The sequence below is a fragment of the Lynx rufus genome, unplaced genomic scaffold (genome assembly GCF_022079265.1).
Source record: "Lynx rufus isolate CCGP_SWC_20201006 ecotype Redwood Valley unplaced genomic scaffold, mLynRuf1.p SCAF_3, whole genome shotgun sequence".
Classification (NCBI taxonomy): domain Eukaryota; kingdom Metazoa; phylum Chordata; class Mammalia; order Carnivora; family Felidae; genus Lynx; species Lynx rufus.
Window position 1 is genome coordinate 180,165,533 of NW_025814845.1, and position 17,704 is coordinate 180,183,236.

General features: G+C 37.1%; 1 long non-coding RNA gene across 1 annotated transcript in view; it reads left to right on the forward strand.

The window, feature by feature from the left end:
• Positions 1-922: 922 nt before the first annotated feature.
• LOC124520643 (uncharacterized) overlaps positions 923-17,704 on the forward strand; it is a 32,637-nt gene continuing 15,855 nt past the window's right edge. Inside the window, exon 1 of the long non-coding RNA XR_006964357.1 lies at positions 923-1,102. This is a non-coding gene — a long non-coding RNA (uncharacterized LOC124520643). The remainder of the gene's footprint in view (positions 1,103-17,704) is intronic.

Genomic DNA, 17,704 nt, shown 5'->3' on the forward strand with positions numbered 1-17,704 from the left:
ATGCTACAGGACTTTCTCTCAGTTTTAACAAGAGCATATAAAAATGCTCTTGCAGACATTTCCTTACACAGTTGTTATATGAATACATTTCAGTTCAATGACTTTTACTACGGAGAAGCTTTTCTTAAACTTGTGGTATTTCTGAAGTCATTTATTTAATAGAGGTAAGTTATCTGTATTTGAGTCTGTGCCAGAAGCAAATAGTATTGTATGTGAGCACGTATCCCTTTTTTTTTTTTTTTTTGACACATTTGCTTCCCTTGTAACTTTCTGTTCCTCTAACAAACCTGTCTCTCTCAATTTAAAGATCTGTGGTCAGACTTTGTGGGTAGTTAGGAACATTGTAGATTGTCTTCCAGGGTGCCTGAATTATTTCAGAGGAGACAAGGCACCTGTATGTGAATTCCTAAAATCATACAAATTTGCCCACCTTGTTTTACAAAAAGTTCAACCTGCAGCTGAGCCATTTTTGTTTTGATTTTATTCTTCTTCTAATTCATACAAAATTTGATTTTTCTCTTTCATTTTTTAAGTTTATCTATCTGAGAGAGAGAGAGAGAGAGAGAGAGAGAGAGAGAGAGAGAGAGAGAGAGAAAAACAGGGGAGGGACAGAGAAAGAATCCCAAGCAGGCTCCATGCTGCCAGGGTCAGAGCCTGGCGTGGGGCTTTATCTCCCAAATCCTGAGATCATGACCTGAGCTGAAATCGAGGTGTATGTTTAACTGACTGAGCCACCCAGCCACTTCCAGATAAAATTTGATTTTTGTATCCTATTATTCCCACATGAAAAAACACTCCTACATGAAATAGTTAAGTTAAATACCATCTGATCTCTCATATCACGTTACTTTCAGTACCCTTAGTGGGTGCTCATTTGGAAATGATGAGTCATTTTGTTTCCTTTATTGTTTCTGGAGGACACATTAAGACATCCATACATCTCATGGAAGAGCTTTCCAGAGTCTAGACAACACAGAAAGTGGTCATTTTGGTCTTTTGGAACTTTAAATAGTTCCCATCACTTCCTGGATTTACTTTGGCTACAGACATCTTCTCCATATAAACCCAAGAAAAGATGGCCACTAATACTGAATAATACATGGTAAGCGACTAATAAATAATAATATTCCCATGAGTGGTTTGCATGAATTTTAAATAGTTGGTTGTTATCATTTAGCAAAATTTATTGTTTAGCATGTTTACAAGGTATACTCATCAAACTTAAAACAGAAAATATAGGTTTCACTAAAAACTTAAAACTTTAAGCATGGAAACTCAAACTTACTAACAAAAGCAATCAGTTTCTAAATAGAATTTGTTAAATAATAGTTGGCTGGTGTAGCAAATACAACGTGAATATCTAAGTTCTATTTATTTATAAATTCAAGTCACCTGAAGTGACAAAATTTTTCATACTTTAAAAAATGGACACCTTCAGATATAACTGGGGAGTTACACATAAAAGATAAGACTAGAGAGAATCATGAAATACAAATAAAAGTAGTATATTATGGATTGAAAAGTGTGAAAAATGAGGAAATCCTTAATCATTATTTGAATTGTATTATATTCTGATATTAAATTGCATTATAAATGAAAAACTGGAAGAAAAAGGAAAAAGTGTCTCTTAATCCTACTATTCCAAGATAGACATTAGTATTATTTTGATATATGTTTCCAAGTTTTTTCATGCATATTTGTTCTCAAATTATTTTAATAGTAGTATATAGGCATTTTATATACTTCTTCACTTAATATATTCCTTGAGTCTGTGTAAAATTCATAAGTATGTTTTATTGCTGCATATTATTTCATTGTGAAATTATCAATATTTATATAACTATTTGCCTATTGTAGGTCATTGAACTTCCCTCCTTCTTCCGTTCATAACGTTGTGAAAGGCATCTTTGCGCATTTAGTACTTTTTCCTTTTTGATTTTGCTCAGAATAAATTCCCAGGAGTGAAATTCCTGGATAAAAATTCCCAAATACTTTCTCATCTTAGCAAAGTATACTTTGGCTGGTTATGGACTAACGATGAGCTGACAAATGTATACTTTTTCAGCCAATGTGGAAGAGGCCAAAATCTATTCTTTCCTTTATTCTCAGAGCAACCCTCGATTTCAGTTGGCACAGGGCCATGCAGAAGAAAAACTACATTACTTAGGCTCTCTTTCAACTTGTGTGGCCACGTGACTCCACTCTGCTAAAGAAGATAAAACAAGATGCAAATTCATTGTGTGGCAGCTTCTAGGAATGTTTGTGGAAGATAATTTGTGGGCACGCTTTGCCTTTGCCTCCTTACTCCTTTCTCCTATGAGCTTGCTAGAATGGATGTGATGACAGGCCATTGTCATTGCTCCCCAGCATGAGGACAAGGATGTGCCGTACAGGGAAGAAATGGAGAGACCGTGGATCTCTGGACAGCCCCTGCCTCTCCAGGCCTGGATAAAAAATGCAGACCTGATTTCAGTAAAATGAGATTGCTCTGATGATTCTGAAATTATTATTACTTTTTAAATCTTTATTTTTTAGAGAGAGAGCAAGTAGGGGAGGGGCAGAGAGAGAGAGAGAGAGAGGGAGGTGGGGACAGAAGATCCGAAACCGGCTCTGTGCTGACAGCAGACAGCCCGATGCAGGGCAGGACCTCACGAGCCTTAAGATCCTGACCTGAGCCAAAGTCGAACGCTCAACCGACTGAGCCACCCAGGCGCCCCTGAAATTAATATTATTAAACAGAGATGCGGTTGTGAATTTAATTCCATCCCCATGAAAACTTGCCTTCATTAAATCAGTGTTTATAAAGGCGGATGCTAGACCCCTACATACATGCCTCGTTGATTATATTTAGCCAACAACTCTATTTTAGTCAACAACTGTAATTTCACAAAGCCATAAGGCTTGAAGGAATGTTAACAAGTCATTTGGCAGGGACCTCTTCTTTGGGGTTAGGTTTTCCTGTGCAGATTCGTTAATTCAGAATTGTTAACTCAGTAGTCAACCGACTTGCTGGGGACTCCTGGTTGATACTGTTGCAAGGTCAGAGCTTCTTGTGAAAGGTCAAGTCTTGTATACCACAGTGTCTCTATTTTCTTAAAAGTTAGACCAAGGGTCTGATTGAAGTATGTACACTTGGCCCCTACACTTTCTGTGTGAGATGAGATCTCTTCCCTTGAATTTTCACGGCAGTGTGCATATTTATTTTACTATCTAGTTATTTGTATTCTCCTAGCAGCTCTCTTTCTGCCCTTTGGCCACTCGCCAGCCCATCCCAACCCCCGTTTAAGAGATGGTAGGCTTTTGAAAGGAGAGAAGCCTGTTCTGCATTCTCCACGGTGGACACTTCATAAATATTTGGTTAATTGAATTACATTTCTGAAAGTTATTTGTCTAGCCAGGAAGAATGAGCTGCGTGTGCTCTTAATTCTTTACTCCCCTTCAGCATTCATGCCAACTGTTGACTTAAATCACAGGGAGAGCTGAGCAGCCTGGTGGTTTTGTTTACTTTTAAGCGCTCTTTTTTGACTCTGATCGATGAGGTGAAAAGTAATTTACATTTGATGTGTGGCTCTCTTATCTTCACCAAAATGACAGCTGCCTGAGAGATAACTTGTTAAACGTAAAGCGTGTGGATACCCCTTGCTTGCACAATATGCTCTGTCTTACTAATAAGTGGGTGTAAACACGGGCCTATAATTACTTTCTGTTAGGCTTCTCTGCATTTGTGGTGCTGAATATATTCAGATGTTCCAGCAAACAAATCATTTAGCTATTTCACCTCCGATCTGGGGACCGAACATGTATTTTAGGGATTCTGGGCTTAAGAGGATGCCTCTACAAATAAAAAGATAGCTTCAGAATTTAGCTATTATATACACATCATCAGTTCACTTAAGGTCAAATGAACTTTGATCATTAAATGTCTGAAAAACCAGGAAAACTCAGCTCAATCATGATTGTATGTTTAATGAAGATATTTCATTCCTTTTTAAAATCATTTGAGACATGGGCCATGAAAATCATTCTACAAGTTCAGAAACTAGAAGGGCTGTTTTAAGAGCAAAGTGAAATTTGAGGCCTATTTAAATTGGAAAACTATTAGTATCCCTCAATGTATTATTCTTCTTGAGGTCTCAAAAGGGAACACGTGTCTGGTATAGGATTAAATATATTGTACTTAAGCGAAAGCCAGATTGGAGGACTTTTGTCTAGAGATTTAGTAGGTTATTAGGTAATTTCGATCATACAAAGAATAGGATTCCCGTTCCAGCCTAAGGAAGTATTTATGAAGCACTAAGGCAAAGGTTATCTCAAGTGGAGTATTACTGCTTAATATATGCAGAAATCTCAATACTCTCTCCATCTGGTTCGTCTCTGACTGCGTGCTGATGTCAGCGGACTCATGTCTTCAAACCACAAAAGTTACACCGCAGGTTAAAGATTTTAGTGACAAAGTGACGAACAAGAAATAACATTTCGGAAAACTTATTTAAAAACTTCCAGATATTTCTTACGGGTTACCCTCTTTGGGATGGGAGAAATTTTACTGAATCACAAGCTGGTATGTCCTTTCACTCATTGGCTTACAAACAGGTTAATCTTTTGTAGGAAATTTTAGAGAAATTCACTTGAAATTTTTTGTATATGTTTATGTTTCCTGCGTTTTAGAAATGATTTTTTTTTTTTCTGGAAAGGTTTTAGCTGTTTAGTATAAAGATACTGGCCATGATGGATAATTGGATAACAGGCACAATGCAGGTTAAGGAAGGAAATCGAGGGAGAAAGTTTCCTTTTCTGTCACATAAAGCAGACATAGCATTTCATCTCTTTAAAATAATGACCCTACACTTAAAGTAGTTATCAAGTCTGAGTTTGAGAGGAAACCAACTATACTAAAAAACATGACGGGGCGCCTGGGTGGCGCAGTCGGTTAAGCGTCCGACTTCAGCCAGGTCACGATCTCGCGGTCCGTGAGTTCGAGCCCCGCGTCGGGCTCTGGGCTGATGGCTCAGAGCCTGGAGCCTGCTTCCCATTCTGTGTCTCCCTCTCTCTCTGCCCCTCCCCCGTTCATGCTCTGTCTCTCTCTGTCCCAAAAATAAATAAACGTTGAAAAAAAAAAATTAAAAAAAAAAATTAAAAAAAAAAACAAAAAAAAACATGACAACAAAGTGAAAAGCTTATTCATGTGTTCAGCTACATTTTAGCCTGCAGTTAGGTAACCCTTGAGAATCAAACTTGCATCGAAGAAATTTAGCTTGCCTTCCTGCTCTGATTTACAGCTCAGTGTAACGTGCCTCTAATAGTCATGAATTGGTTTTTTCTATACAAATGCAACTTGGATAACTTGATGGCAAGGCATTCTTTTGCATGTCCGCTTTATTATTGTGAGATAAAAATTATATACAATAACTTTGTGCCAGAATTAGAAAGGTTCATGATTTATCTCTGAAGCACGGAGCTTGGGGTAATGTTCACATTTTAGTTTTCTGTGCCTATTTTCGTGATTTCTGCTTTCCAGGTAATAAAAAATCCATTATGTTGATATGTTTACTTAAGTATATTGCAGCTTACAGGCTGGCATTTAAATTTCACAGAATGCTATTTACTTGTATTTACACTGAGTAAAATATACAGGTCTGTCACTGCATCAGTTTCAAGGATACACCTTGTAACGTCCTTGTGGGGGGAGAGCCTGTATCTTTTGACCATCGCGGTGCCTGGCACTGTGCTAGCTAAAGAATCCGTATCTCTTGAATGAATAATGATGTCAAATTATTTCCTTTAAAAGTTATAAATACAACTACCATGAGAAGAATCATCTCCTTAAGATTTTGGTGATGTGGATAAGTTGTTAGTTTTTGGTCTATGTTAACAAAGAATACCGTGAGTCGCATATAAGTAATAATATTACTAGTAAATGCATGTTACACAGATCCTTATTTCAGCCACTGCAATACTCTTTACATGTATTAACACATTTAATGATCACTATGACACTCTGATATGAGCACTGTTTTCATTTTTTTTTTTTTTTTTTTTTTTTTTACAGATGACAAAACTAAAACTCACAGAGGTTAAGATACTTGGCCAATAACACAACTAGCTAGTCACAAAGCAAGGATTCAACTCACAGCAGTTAGCTCAGAAATCTGTTCCTTTTAAAAACTTTTTTTTTTAAGTTTATTTACTTATTTTGAGAAAGAGAGAAAGTACGAGCAGGGGAGGCGCAGAGAGAGGGAGAGAAAATTCCAAGCAGGCCCTGCACTGCCAGCACAGAGCCCAATCTGGGACTCGAACCCACAAACTGTGAGATCATGACCTAAACCAAAATCAAAGTCAGACACTCAACCGACTGAGCCACCCAGGCGCCCCATCAGAAATCCATGTTCTTGGGGCGCCTGGGTGGCGCAGTCGGTTAAGCGTCCGACTTCAGCCAGGTCACGATCTCGCGGTCCGTGAGTTCGAGCCCCGCGTCGGGCTCTGGGCTGATGGCTCAGAGCCTGGAGCCTGTTCCCGATTCTGTGTCTCCCTCTCTCTCTGCCCCTCCCCCGTTCATGCTCTGTCTCTCTCTGTCCCAAAAATAAATAAACGTTGAAAAAAAAAAAAAAAAAAGAAATCCATGTTCTTAATAAGCAGTATTCTTTACTGCCTCCATAAAATTATCTTGCTTTAATAATGTGAATAATAATACCTTCTATTTGAAAAGTATTGTGCTTTTCAGTTTGCAAAACTACATTAAATTAGAAACGTATGTTGTCTGTTACAGAATTTTATTTTTTCCTTATTTAAAAAAAATTTTTTAACGTTGGTTCATTTTTTTTAGAGCGAGAGAGACAGAGCATGAGTGGGGGAGGGGCAGAGACAGAGGGAGGCACAGAATCTGAAGCAGGCTCCAGGCTCTGAGCTGTCAGCACAGAGCCTGATGTGGGGCTTGAACCCACAAACCGCGAGATCATGACCTGAGCCGAAGTCAGAAGCTTAACTGACCAAGCCAACCAGGTGCCCCTGTTTCATAATTTTAATACAATCTATTCAAAAGCTTAGAGATTCATTTACTTGGTGATCTTAACTTGGCTGAAAAGAAGTGTATATATTTGTAAATGCAGTTATCAGTGAGGAATTTTTACATTTTTTAGATGGTAACAATTTATTTCCTTTTATGTTCCAAAATGCAAATGTGTGACACTATAGAACAGGGGTCAGCAAGCTTTCTCTTTAAAGAGACAGATACATTTTAGGCATTGTGGCCAACATATGGCTTCTGTCACATATTCTTCTGTGTTTGTTTTTTCAACCCTTAAAAAATGTAAAAAACATCCTTAGCTCACAGGCCTTATTAAACAGAGGTGGCATGGGCCAAAGTTTGCCAGCTTCTGCTATAGAACATCAACTTAGGGATTCAGGCAAGAAACATTCAACCTACACAAGGAATTCTAATACTGAGCATCGGACTGACAGAATTTTAATGAATTTCCATTAAAAATTTTTGTATTCTATTTTTGCTTCTTTTGGAAAGATTCTGAGTTTATTTTTCTAAGGGTGGCTGAAAATTTAACATGAACAAAATCCCAGCAAGTCTTTTTGTACACACAGACAAGCTTATTCTGAAATTTATATAGAAAGGAATAAGGCACAGAACAGATAAAACTGTCTCGAACAGGAAGAAAAAAATAGGAGGAATCACTCTACCTGCTATTAAGGCCTATAATGCCAGTACTGTAACCAAGACAGTGAAATACTGGCAGAGGGATGGAATTAGATAAATGGAAAAGAATAAAGAATCTCGAAAGAGATCCACACAAGTATGTTCAGTTGATTTTTGACAAAGGAGTGAAAGCAATTTGACGGAGAAAGGACAGCCTGTGCAACAAGCACCGTTAGAATAACTGGACCCGTGGGCAAAACAAAAATCCCAACCTAAACCTCACACCATATACAAAAATCAACTCAAGAAAAATTATGGACTTAAATCTAAAGTGTAGAGCTCTGAACCAGTTAGAAAAAAAAAGGGGGGGGGGAACTTTTGGGTCAAGTCAAACAGTTCTTAGACTTGACACCAAAAGCCTGACAATTGGGGGTGAAAATTGATTATTTGGACTCCATCAAAACCAAAAACACTTATTTTGTGAATGATGATGGTAGGATAAAAACATGAGTAACAGACTGGAAGAAGATATTTGCAAACCACACGTCTGGCAAAAGGACTAGAACATAGAATATAGAGACAGCTCTCCAAATTCAATAGTAAAAAAAAAAAAATAGCAACTGGGCTTAAGGCATGAAGAGACATTTCAGCAAAGAGGATAGTCAGATGGCAAATAATCACATGGAAAGATGTGCAACATCATTAGTCATCGCGGAAATGCAAACTGCAAAGACAATGAATTACTTCTCATTATTTCTGACTACCTATCGTAATGACTATAATTTAAAAAATAATAATGATAATTCCAAATGCTGCTAGAGATGCAGAAAAACTGGATCACATCCATCGTTGGTGAGAATATAAAATGCTACAGCCACTTTGGAAAGTAGCTCCGCAGTTTCTTACAGAAAGTAAATAGGCAGGTACGATATAAATCCTACTTTGCACACTTGGGCATTTATGCCAGAGAAAACTTGTGTTCCCATAAAATCCTCTACACAAATGGTTCATAGCAGCTTTATTTGCAATATACACAGTCTGGAAACAAGCCAATGTGTCCTTCCCTGCATAAATTGTTTAATCTGTGGCGCATCCTTACTTACCATGGAACACTACTCAACAGTAAAAAGGAGAAAACTATTGATATATGTAACCACTTGGATGAATCTCAAGAAAATTATGGTGAGTGAAAAAAGCCAATCCCCAAAATTACACAGTGTATGATTTCACTTATGTAACGTTATTGAAATGACAAGGATACAGAAATGATGAACAGGTCAGTAATTGCCAAGGTGTGTCGGAGGGAGGATGTGGCTCCGAAAGGGCAGCATGTAGGGTGTCTGACGTGACAGACCTGTTCTGTTTCTTGACCGTGTCAATGGCAGGTGTCCTGGTTCTGATACTGTACTGCACTGTTAAAAGATTTCGCAGGGGGTAACTGAATAAAGAGTACATGTGATCTTTCCCAATTATTTCTTACAGATGCTTATGAATCTATAATAATGTCAAAATGAAAAGTTTATAAAATATTCAACAGGAATACAAGGGAATTTTGAGAGAGATTCACACTCTACTTGGGCAGTTACTTACTTTTGTGGTCTAGGTGTCAGAGGTGAAGAGGCTATTACGAAGTAGACACAACCTTGTAAAAATCATAATTCTTGAATGGGATGGGCAGGAAGTTTCAACAGTAGTAGCATTTGCTATTATTTCCTTTGGCGTTTTCAAGACTTAATATGGTTCTACTGACAAATATTTCAGAGCTTACAATTTGCCCAAATGCCATAGAGGAGGAATCTACACAGGAATATCTGACAAGATTTGGGCCAGTTAGACTCCTTCCTGTGAATCTGAATATTAGAACTAAGAGAGGAGAGGTAGCCTGGTGGTGGAACCTTTGGAAAGGAGGCTTGGAGATGATAGGAGCCCATGTGCCCACTATGCGAGGAAGCCAGTCTGCAGTAAGAGAGAAAGAAACCAGCAGGCAGAAAGAAACAGAGACTAAAGTCAGGGCAAGAATCTTGGCAATGATTGACTTTCTTTCCCACTTCTCTCTAGAAAAGGAAAAGACCTTGGCTCCCTCTCAGTGTGTTCTTGTGGATGTGTAGCCATTAATGGAACTATTAATGGTCACATAAATTCTTGAATTGTGCTAACTTGTCACTTCTTGTGGCCTGAATTTTGGGGAAAGAAAAAAAATATATATAACTTGTATGTATATGTATATATTTATATATATATTTTATACACATATGTCTCTCTATTTTGTATATGTGTACATATATATGAATCAGGTCTCATATTAAAAACTATACTCATTTGTTTGCTCTTTCTAAACATCATTTCTGTAGCAAGTTGTTTCCTCACTTATGACATATGGTCTTATAAATATTACCCATGTCAACTTTGGAAGCTATTTCCCTCACATTTTATCTACTTAGAAGAAAATCTTATTTTTCAAACACTAAAGGTATCTTTACTGTCCTGCGTGAGAGATGGTATAAATCAACATGCAAAACCCATTGCCTTTATTTAAGGATCAACTTTCTGTCAAAAGGATGTATTCAGAGTGAAATGAGCTAGGTAACAATACAATGGAAATCCTTTGTATTCGTAATTGTTTCTCCCCTATTTGGGACACTTTCTACTCAGGTTGATAGCCATACCTAAGTTTCCTTTCCAAGCATGCTTCCATGGGTAGACTTTCTTTATACAAGCATACCTCGGAGGTACTATGGATGTGGTTCCAAATCACGGCGATAAAGCCAATATCGCAATAAAGTGAGTCACCCATATTTCTGGGTTCCCCAGTGCATCTACAATTTATGTTGATGCTATTCTGTGGTTTCTTACGTGTGCAACAGAAAAAAAAAATGTACATACCTTAATTAAGAAATCTGTTACTGCTAAAAAATCCTAACCATCATCTGAGCTTTCAGGGAGACACAATCACCAACGGCAGATCGCCATAACAAGTACAGTGATAATAATGAAAAACCTCGAAATACTGTGAGAGTTACCAAAATGTGGCAGAGAGACCCAAAATGGGCAAACGTCGGTGGCAAATGGTACCCAGAGACTTGCTTGAAGCCATGTTGCCACAAACCTTCAATTTGTAAAAAAACAAAACAAAACAAAAAAACAAACAACAACAAAAAAAACAGTATCTGTGAAGCACAATAAAGTGAAGCACGTTCAAATAAGGTATGTCTGTACTATCAGTTCTCCCCTATATGCTGTACACACATTCATGCCAATGTTTCTCCCTGTTGAGATGATCTAGAATTGAAAATTAAACCATGTACTTTTTTTTTTTTGTCATGAGATTCTTGGAGGCTCTTTTAGAATATTCCTCCTCTAGCTATCAGTTCTATCAAGGATATATTCAAGCAGCGTATTATCAGAGGAGGTACTCAATGTCTTGCAAGTGATTTCTCATCAAGATGTCTTCCCTGGATGTCACATCACAGTGATATATTACTGGAATGTCAGATACCCATAGCCAGCATTCTCAAGGTGGTCCAGAGACTGGTACATTTTAAAAAATCACCAACATGTTTTTCTCCAAATTTCAGGTTGATTTAGGAAGCAAAAAGATGCTTTGGATAGAGAAGTTTCAAAGACTTTCAGAGTCTTATTATCAGATCTACCAGTATACCAGAGGAATAACTGAGTAATGAATCAAATACATTTTTTACTAAGACTCTACCTTCATTATTATTTAAGAAGTTCAATTTCCTCTGAGATCTAATCTTTAAACGACTGTACGTTGGAGAAATTTCCCTAAACTGCCAATGCTTCTAAAGCTAAATGATGCCCATATTAATCTTTTATAAGTTGTTTTTTGACTAGGAAGGGAATATATACATAGTAATAAGTACATTAGAGTTAAAAGAAGAAGTGGAAAAAATTTCTCTTTATACAAGAAATCAACATTAATATGTTGTTCTATTTCTTTCAACCTTTTGTCTCAGAATGTTTTTCACATCATGGTGCATATAAAATTTTTTATTGTGACTTTTTCACTTAATATTGCAATACTAGCACACACTTGGCTAGATAATTTTATAAACATTAGCTGTATAATCCCCCATATTAAGAATAAAACTGATTTTATATTACTGTTTACCTTCTAGTGGCCACATATGTTGTTTCCAATATTTTTAGAAATATAAATGTCTGTGGAATATTTTGGCATCTAGATTCTTTCTTTCTATATTTTAGATTATTTCCATTGTATAGGTGTTCAGAAGTATAATAATGTGTCAATGATCATGAATATTTTTAAGGCTCAGGATCAGCCTACCAAATTGCTTTCAATGTTGCCCAAAGAGCTGAAAGGGAGGGTAGTTAATTTCAGTATAATGAGGGTACAATGTTATGAAGTGGGCGTAACTAGCTAGGATAACATGATGGAGCAACTGAGCTCAGGTTTCCTACCAGTATTTTAGAGTCATCACAAAGGACTTCTCTCTTCTTTCATTCAATTTCACTTAATTTCTGAAATTCCAGTATAAACATAAAAATTAAATACTACTATTAGATATACAGCTTCAGTACAAATCCTATGTAACATAACTTTCACCACTGTAGCATTTCTCAAGAGTGTTTCTATAGCACTATTCCTATGCCACCCATCTGTCATCGTCTGAGCCAATGAGCCATTTCTGCTAATCACCATGAGCTCATACCTTGACTGCAGCAATACCATTCAACAAGATCAAGTGGGAGAGAAGAGAGTTGGTCCTCTGGGCAAAGTTAAAGGCTTTGCACAAGTTTGGAGGTGAATCTAGTGAGGGAATATTTATCATTTCATTAAATGAATCCTGAGAGTAAAGCTGAAGTTGCTGAAAAGAACACTTTTAAATTTTATATATATCTATCATTGACTCTCTTACAGTTAGCCCACTAATGTCGTACATTTTTTGGTGATAACTCAAAATTTCCTAAAGAAAATTCACCAAGATGTCATAATGATTACAGGTCTTTGGAATAAGGGTGAAAGATCGTGTTTTTGAAGAACTGAACTGTACTGTAATTTTTCTTTATCAAGTCTGACTACTCCTCTTCTCCTTGTTTTGATGTTGTCAAATTGAAAATCACTTTGATTAGATACAAATATTTAATTCATTAGTATTAGTATATGCTATCTACAGAAGGCTTTGACTAGAGTGCACATATTTTTAACATTTATATATCACTCTTGGATGACTATGATTTTACAGCCACTGTCTTATTTTTAAATAACTCTATATTTTTAAATTTTTATGTCTAGGAAGAGGGATGCTCATGGAGGTGATATACATTGCCCAAAGTCATTTATTTAGGATGAGTAGATTTGGTCTAGCAAACTCATGTCTTACTGATTTCAGTAGGTGCTGTTTTCAATATACTACACTGACAACAGTTTCCTAACTTTCCACAATTGGTCTCACGAAGTCTAATAACTTGACATTTGCAAAAGTAGAAGAGTTCACAAAAATGAATCAGTGAAATGTGAGCCTACAGAAAAAAAAAAAAAAAAACATAGACTGATGTGAAGACTTTGTAGAATATCATATTGGTTTTTTACAGTTTGCATCTTTTCAGTTTGATTATAGTGCCTGTGGGTTCTGATTGCTTGGTGTCTCTTATTCTCCTTTGTAATATTTTGAGTCTCTAAAAAAGATACTCCAGTGGTAGTTAGGAACCCGGAAAAAGGATATGCAAAAGGTAACTTCAGATTTAATCAGAATAATAAAATATGTATTGTTTTATTTTTTCCTGAACTTCTTTTTTCTCTACCAACCAATACAAAAACGGATGCTAAAGATCAAAAAGACAATGTGACACATAGTGTCCCCTGTTACAGTATGACCTGAACAACAGAATTATCTCCCTTTTGATCCTCCACTTTGATTTATATCCCTGATGTTTTATTTATGTGCATTCGACAGAAAGTCAGTTATTTTTCTCAGATTTTGTTGTATTGACCTCTCTCTGCCTAACATGAATTGCCATCCTCGTCAATAACTTCATTGGCAAACCCACAGCTCATCGAGCACAGGTACTGAACCCCTCTCCGGGGCAAAGTACATATTGCCAATTACCGATCAGTACCTGTGGATTCATGAGGACTGATACATCTCCAGAGCTGTCAGTCCATGAGCTTTCATGAACATTAAATATATTCCATTAAAGAGGAAAAAGGAGGGGCAGGAGAAGAAGAAAGTCTAAAATGGTCAGTTATCCAACGTGTCCATTTACCCACAGACAATGAAAACATATACTCAATTTGCCATTTCTTTACTGTAGTCCTATACTCAAGCAAGTTCAGAAAAAACTCCGTGGGCAAAGAATGCATGCCAGGTTGTGTAAGTCATGACTTCAGATACAAGCGTTATTACTTCTGCAAACAAGAATGTCCCTTACTGTTGACACCAATGTCACTTAGCATTCTGTTACTTTTTGATACCTTATTTGTGACTTTATTATAGCCACTGGGCAGCTACACATCATTTTATTTCCGAACAGTAACAGAATCATGTCGGTTACTTAAGAATAAGACATTGGTGGCTTTAATGAGCTAATAATCATGTAATAAAGACTCAGTAATATTTTATTTCATGGCTCTGTGAAACTGTTCCCCTGCATCCAATGATATGATATGCTGTGTTGTAACGTTGAACTAACACCACAGTGTATTAATAGATCTTTAAAAACAACACTTTATGAGATTTTCTTGATTTTGTTTTATAAGAATCTCCTGTTGATTTCCTAAAAGTTCCTGAGAGGATTGAACTTTAGACTAATTTAAAAATTTGCATCATGCTTTCTTGGTTGCTGGTTCCTAGATTAGTGCAGAAATTGTTTTACTGTTCTTCAAGCACTAATCACAAAAGAGGAATGTCTTCAAGGGAAAAGAAAACAGCTATTTAAATTGAGGCACTTTATTAAATTACTCTGTAAAATTTACTGTTACAGTGGAAATATCTAAAGAATAAAGCTACCTAAACAAAGAGTATTCTTTCCTTACAAAAGTCCTTGTTGGAAACTTGTCACACAAGAATATTTTTTCCACCTTTCCCCCTTTTTTTCTAAATAGCATTTAAATGTTTAACTATCAAATCACTTCATTTTTAGGTGTGCTTTGGTAATAAGTGCTGGAATATAAATGGTGTAGATTTATTTTTCAACTTGAGAGCATTTTTATGGATTTCTGAATCCTTAAATGTTATGAAGAGAGAGCAGAATCATGTGTTAGAAAATGCTGGTGGTAGTAAGCAACCATTCTAGGTAAGGGAGACAAGGAACTCAAGACTTAATGGCTGAGATTTTGATGACATCAGTGAATTAAAAAAAAGTTAATTCATAAATTGAAATAGTTAAAAACAGAATGGAAAAAATAGATATATATTTTATATAACATACAAGTATATATTTATATATTAGTTATTACATATTTATGTATTATATTTCTATTTTATAATGTATACATATATATTTATAATTATATATGTATATCTCTCTGCTTGGGGCAAAATGAAAGGGTGGAGGTGGTCAGAGCCAAGAAATTCCCACTGACTTCTGAGACTAAAGTGAGAAAATGGCTTTTCATCAAACTGATACAAGACGATGGGGTGGAAGAAAGTTCCAGACAGAGGGGAAAACAAGTGTAGAGGACCCAGTGTAAGAAATAGCTGGGTTCGTTGGAAGAACACAAAAGAATTCAGTCTGGGTCACTGCTGGGATACACTAGTGTGTAGATTGCAGGGAAAAGAGATACATTTAGAAAGTTGGGCTGGACCTCCATGTTGGAATTTATACACCACCAATAGGGTTTGAGTTTTATTCTTAGAGTGGCAAGAAAGCCATTTTAGGGTTCTATAATCTGATTGCAAGAAATTTTTTCTGTTTTCTGTGTGGTAAGTTAACAGAGCTGGGCAACAATTGGGTAGAGGGACAGTGAAGAGACCCTTCTGGAAGTCTCCCTGAGAGATGATGGTGGCTTAGAGTAGGGGATTCGCAAGGCATGCGAAAATGAGTGGACGCGTTTGGGAGGTATTTTGAAAGCAGAGCCAAATGATGATTAAGAGAACGAGCATAATAACAGACGAATCCCACACTGATAGTCTTCTTTTCTCAAAGGCCAAACTCTTTACCAGAATTATAGACCACCCTCTCCTGCAGTTAGAATCATCCTAAAGACGCAACCAATTCTTTTCTTAGTCAAGTGGAATGTCAAACACCTCAGGCATGTAGGTACTGTTAATACTTTCTACCCTGCTCTGATCATCACTGAGCATGTCTCTTGTCAACTGGACTTTCTTGGTCAGACTCTCAAGAATACAAACACGGTCCAGAAAAACACACAAAAAACCCAAACTCTTAAATACAGAAAACAAACTGGTGGTTGTCAGAGGGGAGGTAGGTGGGGATGAAATAAGTGAAGGGAATTAAGAGGTATAAACTTCCAGTTATTAAAAACAAAAACAAAAACAAAAACAAAAACAAACCATTATGTCTTACCCCTTTCTGGAGTGCTCAGCTATAGCCTGTAATGTGGAACAAATTCATAAAAACTACAGTCAGAAGAAACCCTAAAGAATATTTAGTCTAATCCCTCAGATGACAGATGAAGGCCTTAAAAGTTCTGAATTTTAAGGTGACTTGTGCAGAGTCATACAGCCATGGCCAGGACTAGAACTTAGCTTCTTTTTCCAAGAGAGAATATTCTCACTTTGGGCAAACTTTAGCAGTGAAACCTATGCCTAAATTCCTAGCTATAGTGAAATTCCTTTAAAGTGATATCAGGGCTTGTAGCCAGTGGAAATCTGCATGGTCCAGGAAAACAGCACACTATGTTTCTGAGTCACAATTGGAAAACAGTGAACTTGCTTTCCCATAAGGGCACAGAAAAGGGACTCCTCTATGTAGATCAAAAACTAAATAATGTAATACTTAATATTACCCAAACACGAATGATCCATTGGGGTCTACTTACGCTAAATGTACATTTCTAGATGTGGTATTTCAGGATAAAAAAAATACTCATTTTCACTTTTGATACATATTGACAAATTATCTTCTAGAAAGGTTTTATATTCTCATGAGCCGTATATGACAAAACCAGGTCTGTATATATTTGATTCCTGCTCTCAGTTTGGCAGGAAGGAAAAAGAAAGCTCTAAATGAAAGCCAGTCACAGTCGTGAGTTGTGGAATCAACAAACCTCCTTTTTTTTTTTACATTTTTTTTTCCACCAAGAATTTTGTGGCCACAACTTTGTAAAGGGAATGAATGGACCCTTACAGACCTGCTGTACAACGTATCTATTTTCCAAAAGCCAATTTATGATTCTCAGTCATTTCAGAGTTTCAAGTCGAGATAGTGGAGGCAAATGGAGAGCTGGTTCCTGGCTCAGCCCCCTTTCCCGCCCAGCCCTGTTTCAGCTCACACGGAAAGAGCTTTGTGCACACCCACATAACACTCTGGCCTACATTTTCCAGACTCTATTCAAGTCTCTCCCTCAGCAGCTTCTCCTGGGCCACTTGTGACCCAACCGCACATACGAGTGTCTTGGGATATCCTGAGGGCACATGCACAGGGAAGAGGCTCTCACAAGATGCTTGGTAAGGCAGTTTTGAATGCTTGTTGTTTAGATCAGGGTCCAGGAAAGGAGGGCCTTTGCTTCCATGTGCGCGTGCCCCTTGCGTCCATGGACTGGCTCCCTCACTCCATGAAGAAGGCTCAGCCGGAGAAGGGCCAGGGCGCTATCTTCAACATGTGGAGCCTAGGTCAGGGGCCTCCCTTGCCTGGATCTAAGCATGGTAATGTTTACCCTAGTTGTGGGAAAAAGTAGCACAGATTATAAAGGATTAGGAAATTAGAGTTGGGAGGCAGTTTCTGTTTTTATTTTGTTTTGCTTTATTTTTTTATTTTATGTTTTTAAAAATTGAAGTAGAGTTGACATGTTACATGCATTTCAGATGTGTAGCATGGTGGTTCTACAACCTCATATGTTATACTCTGCGCACCGTCTCTCACCATACAATGCTATTATAATTCCATTGATTATAT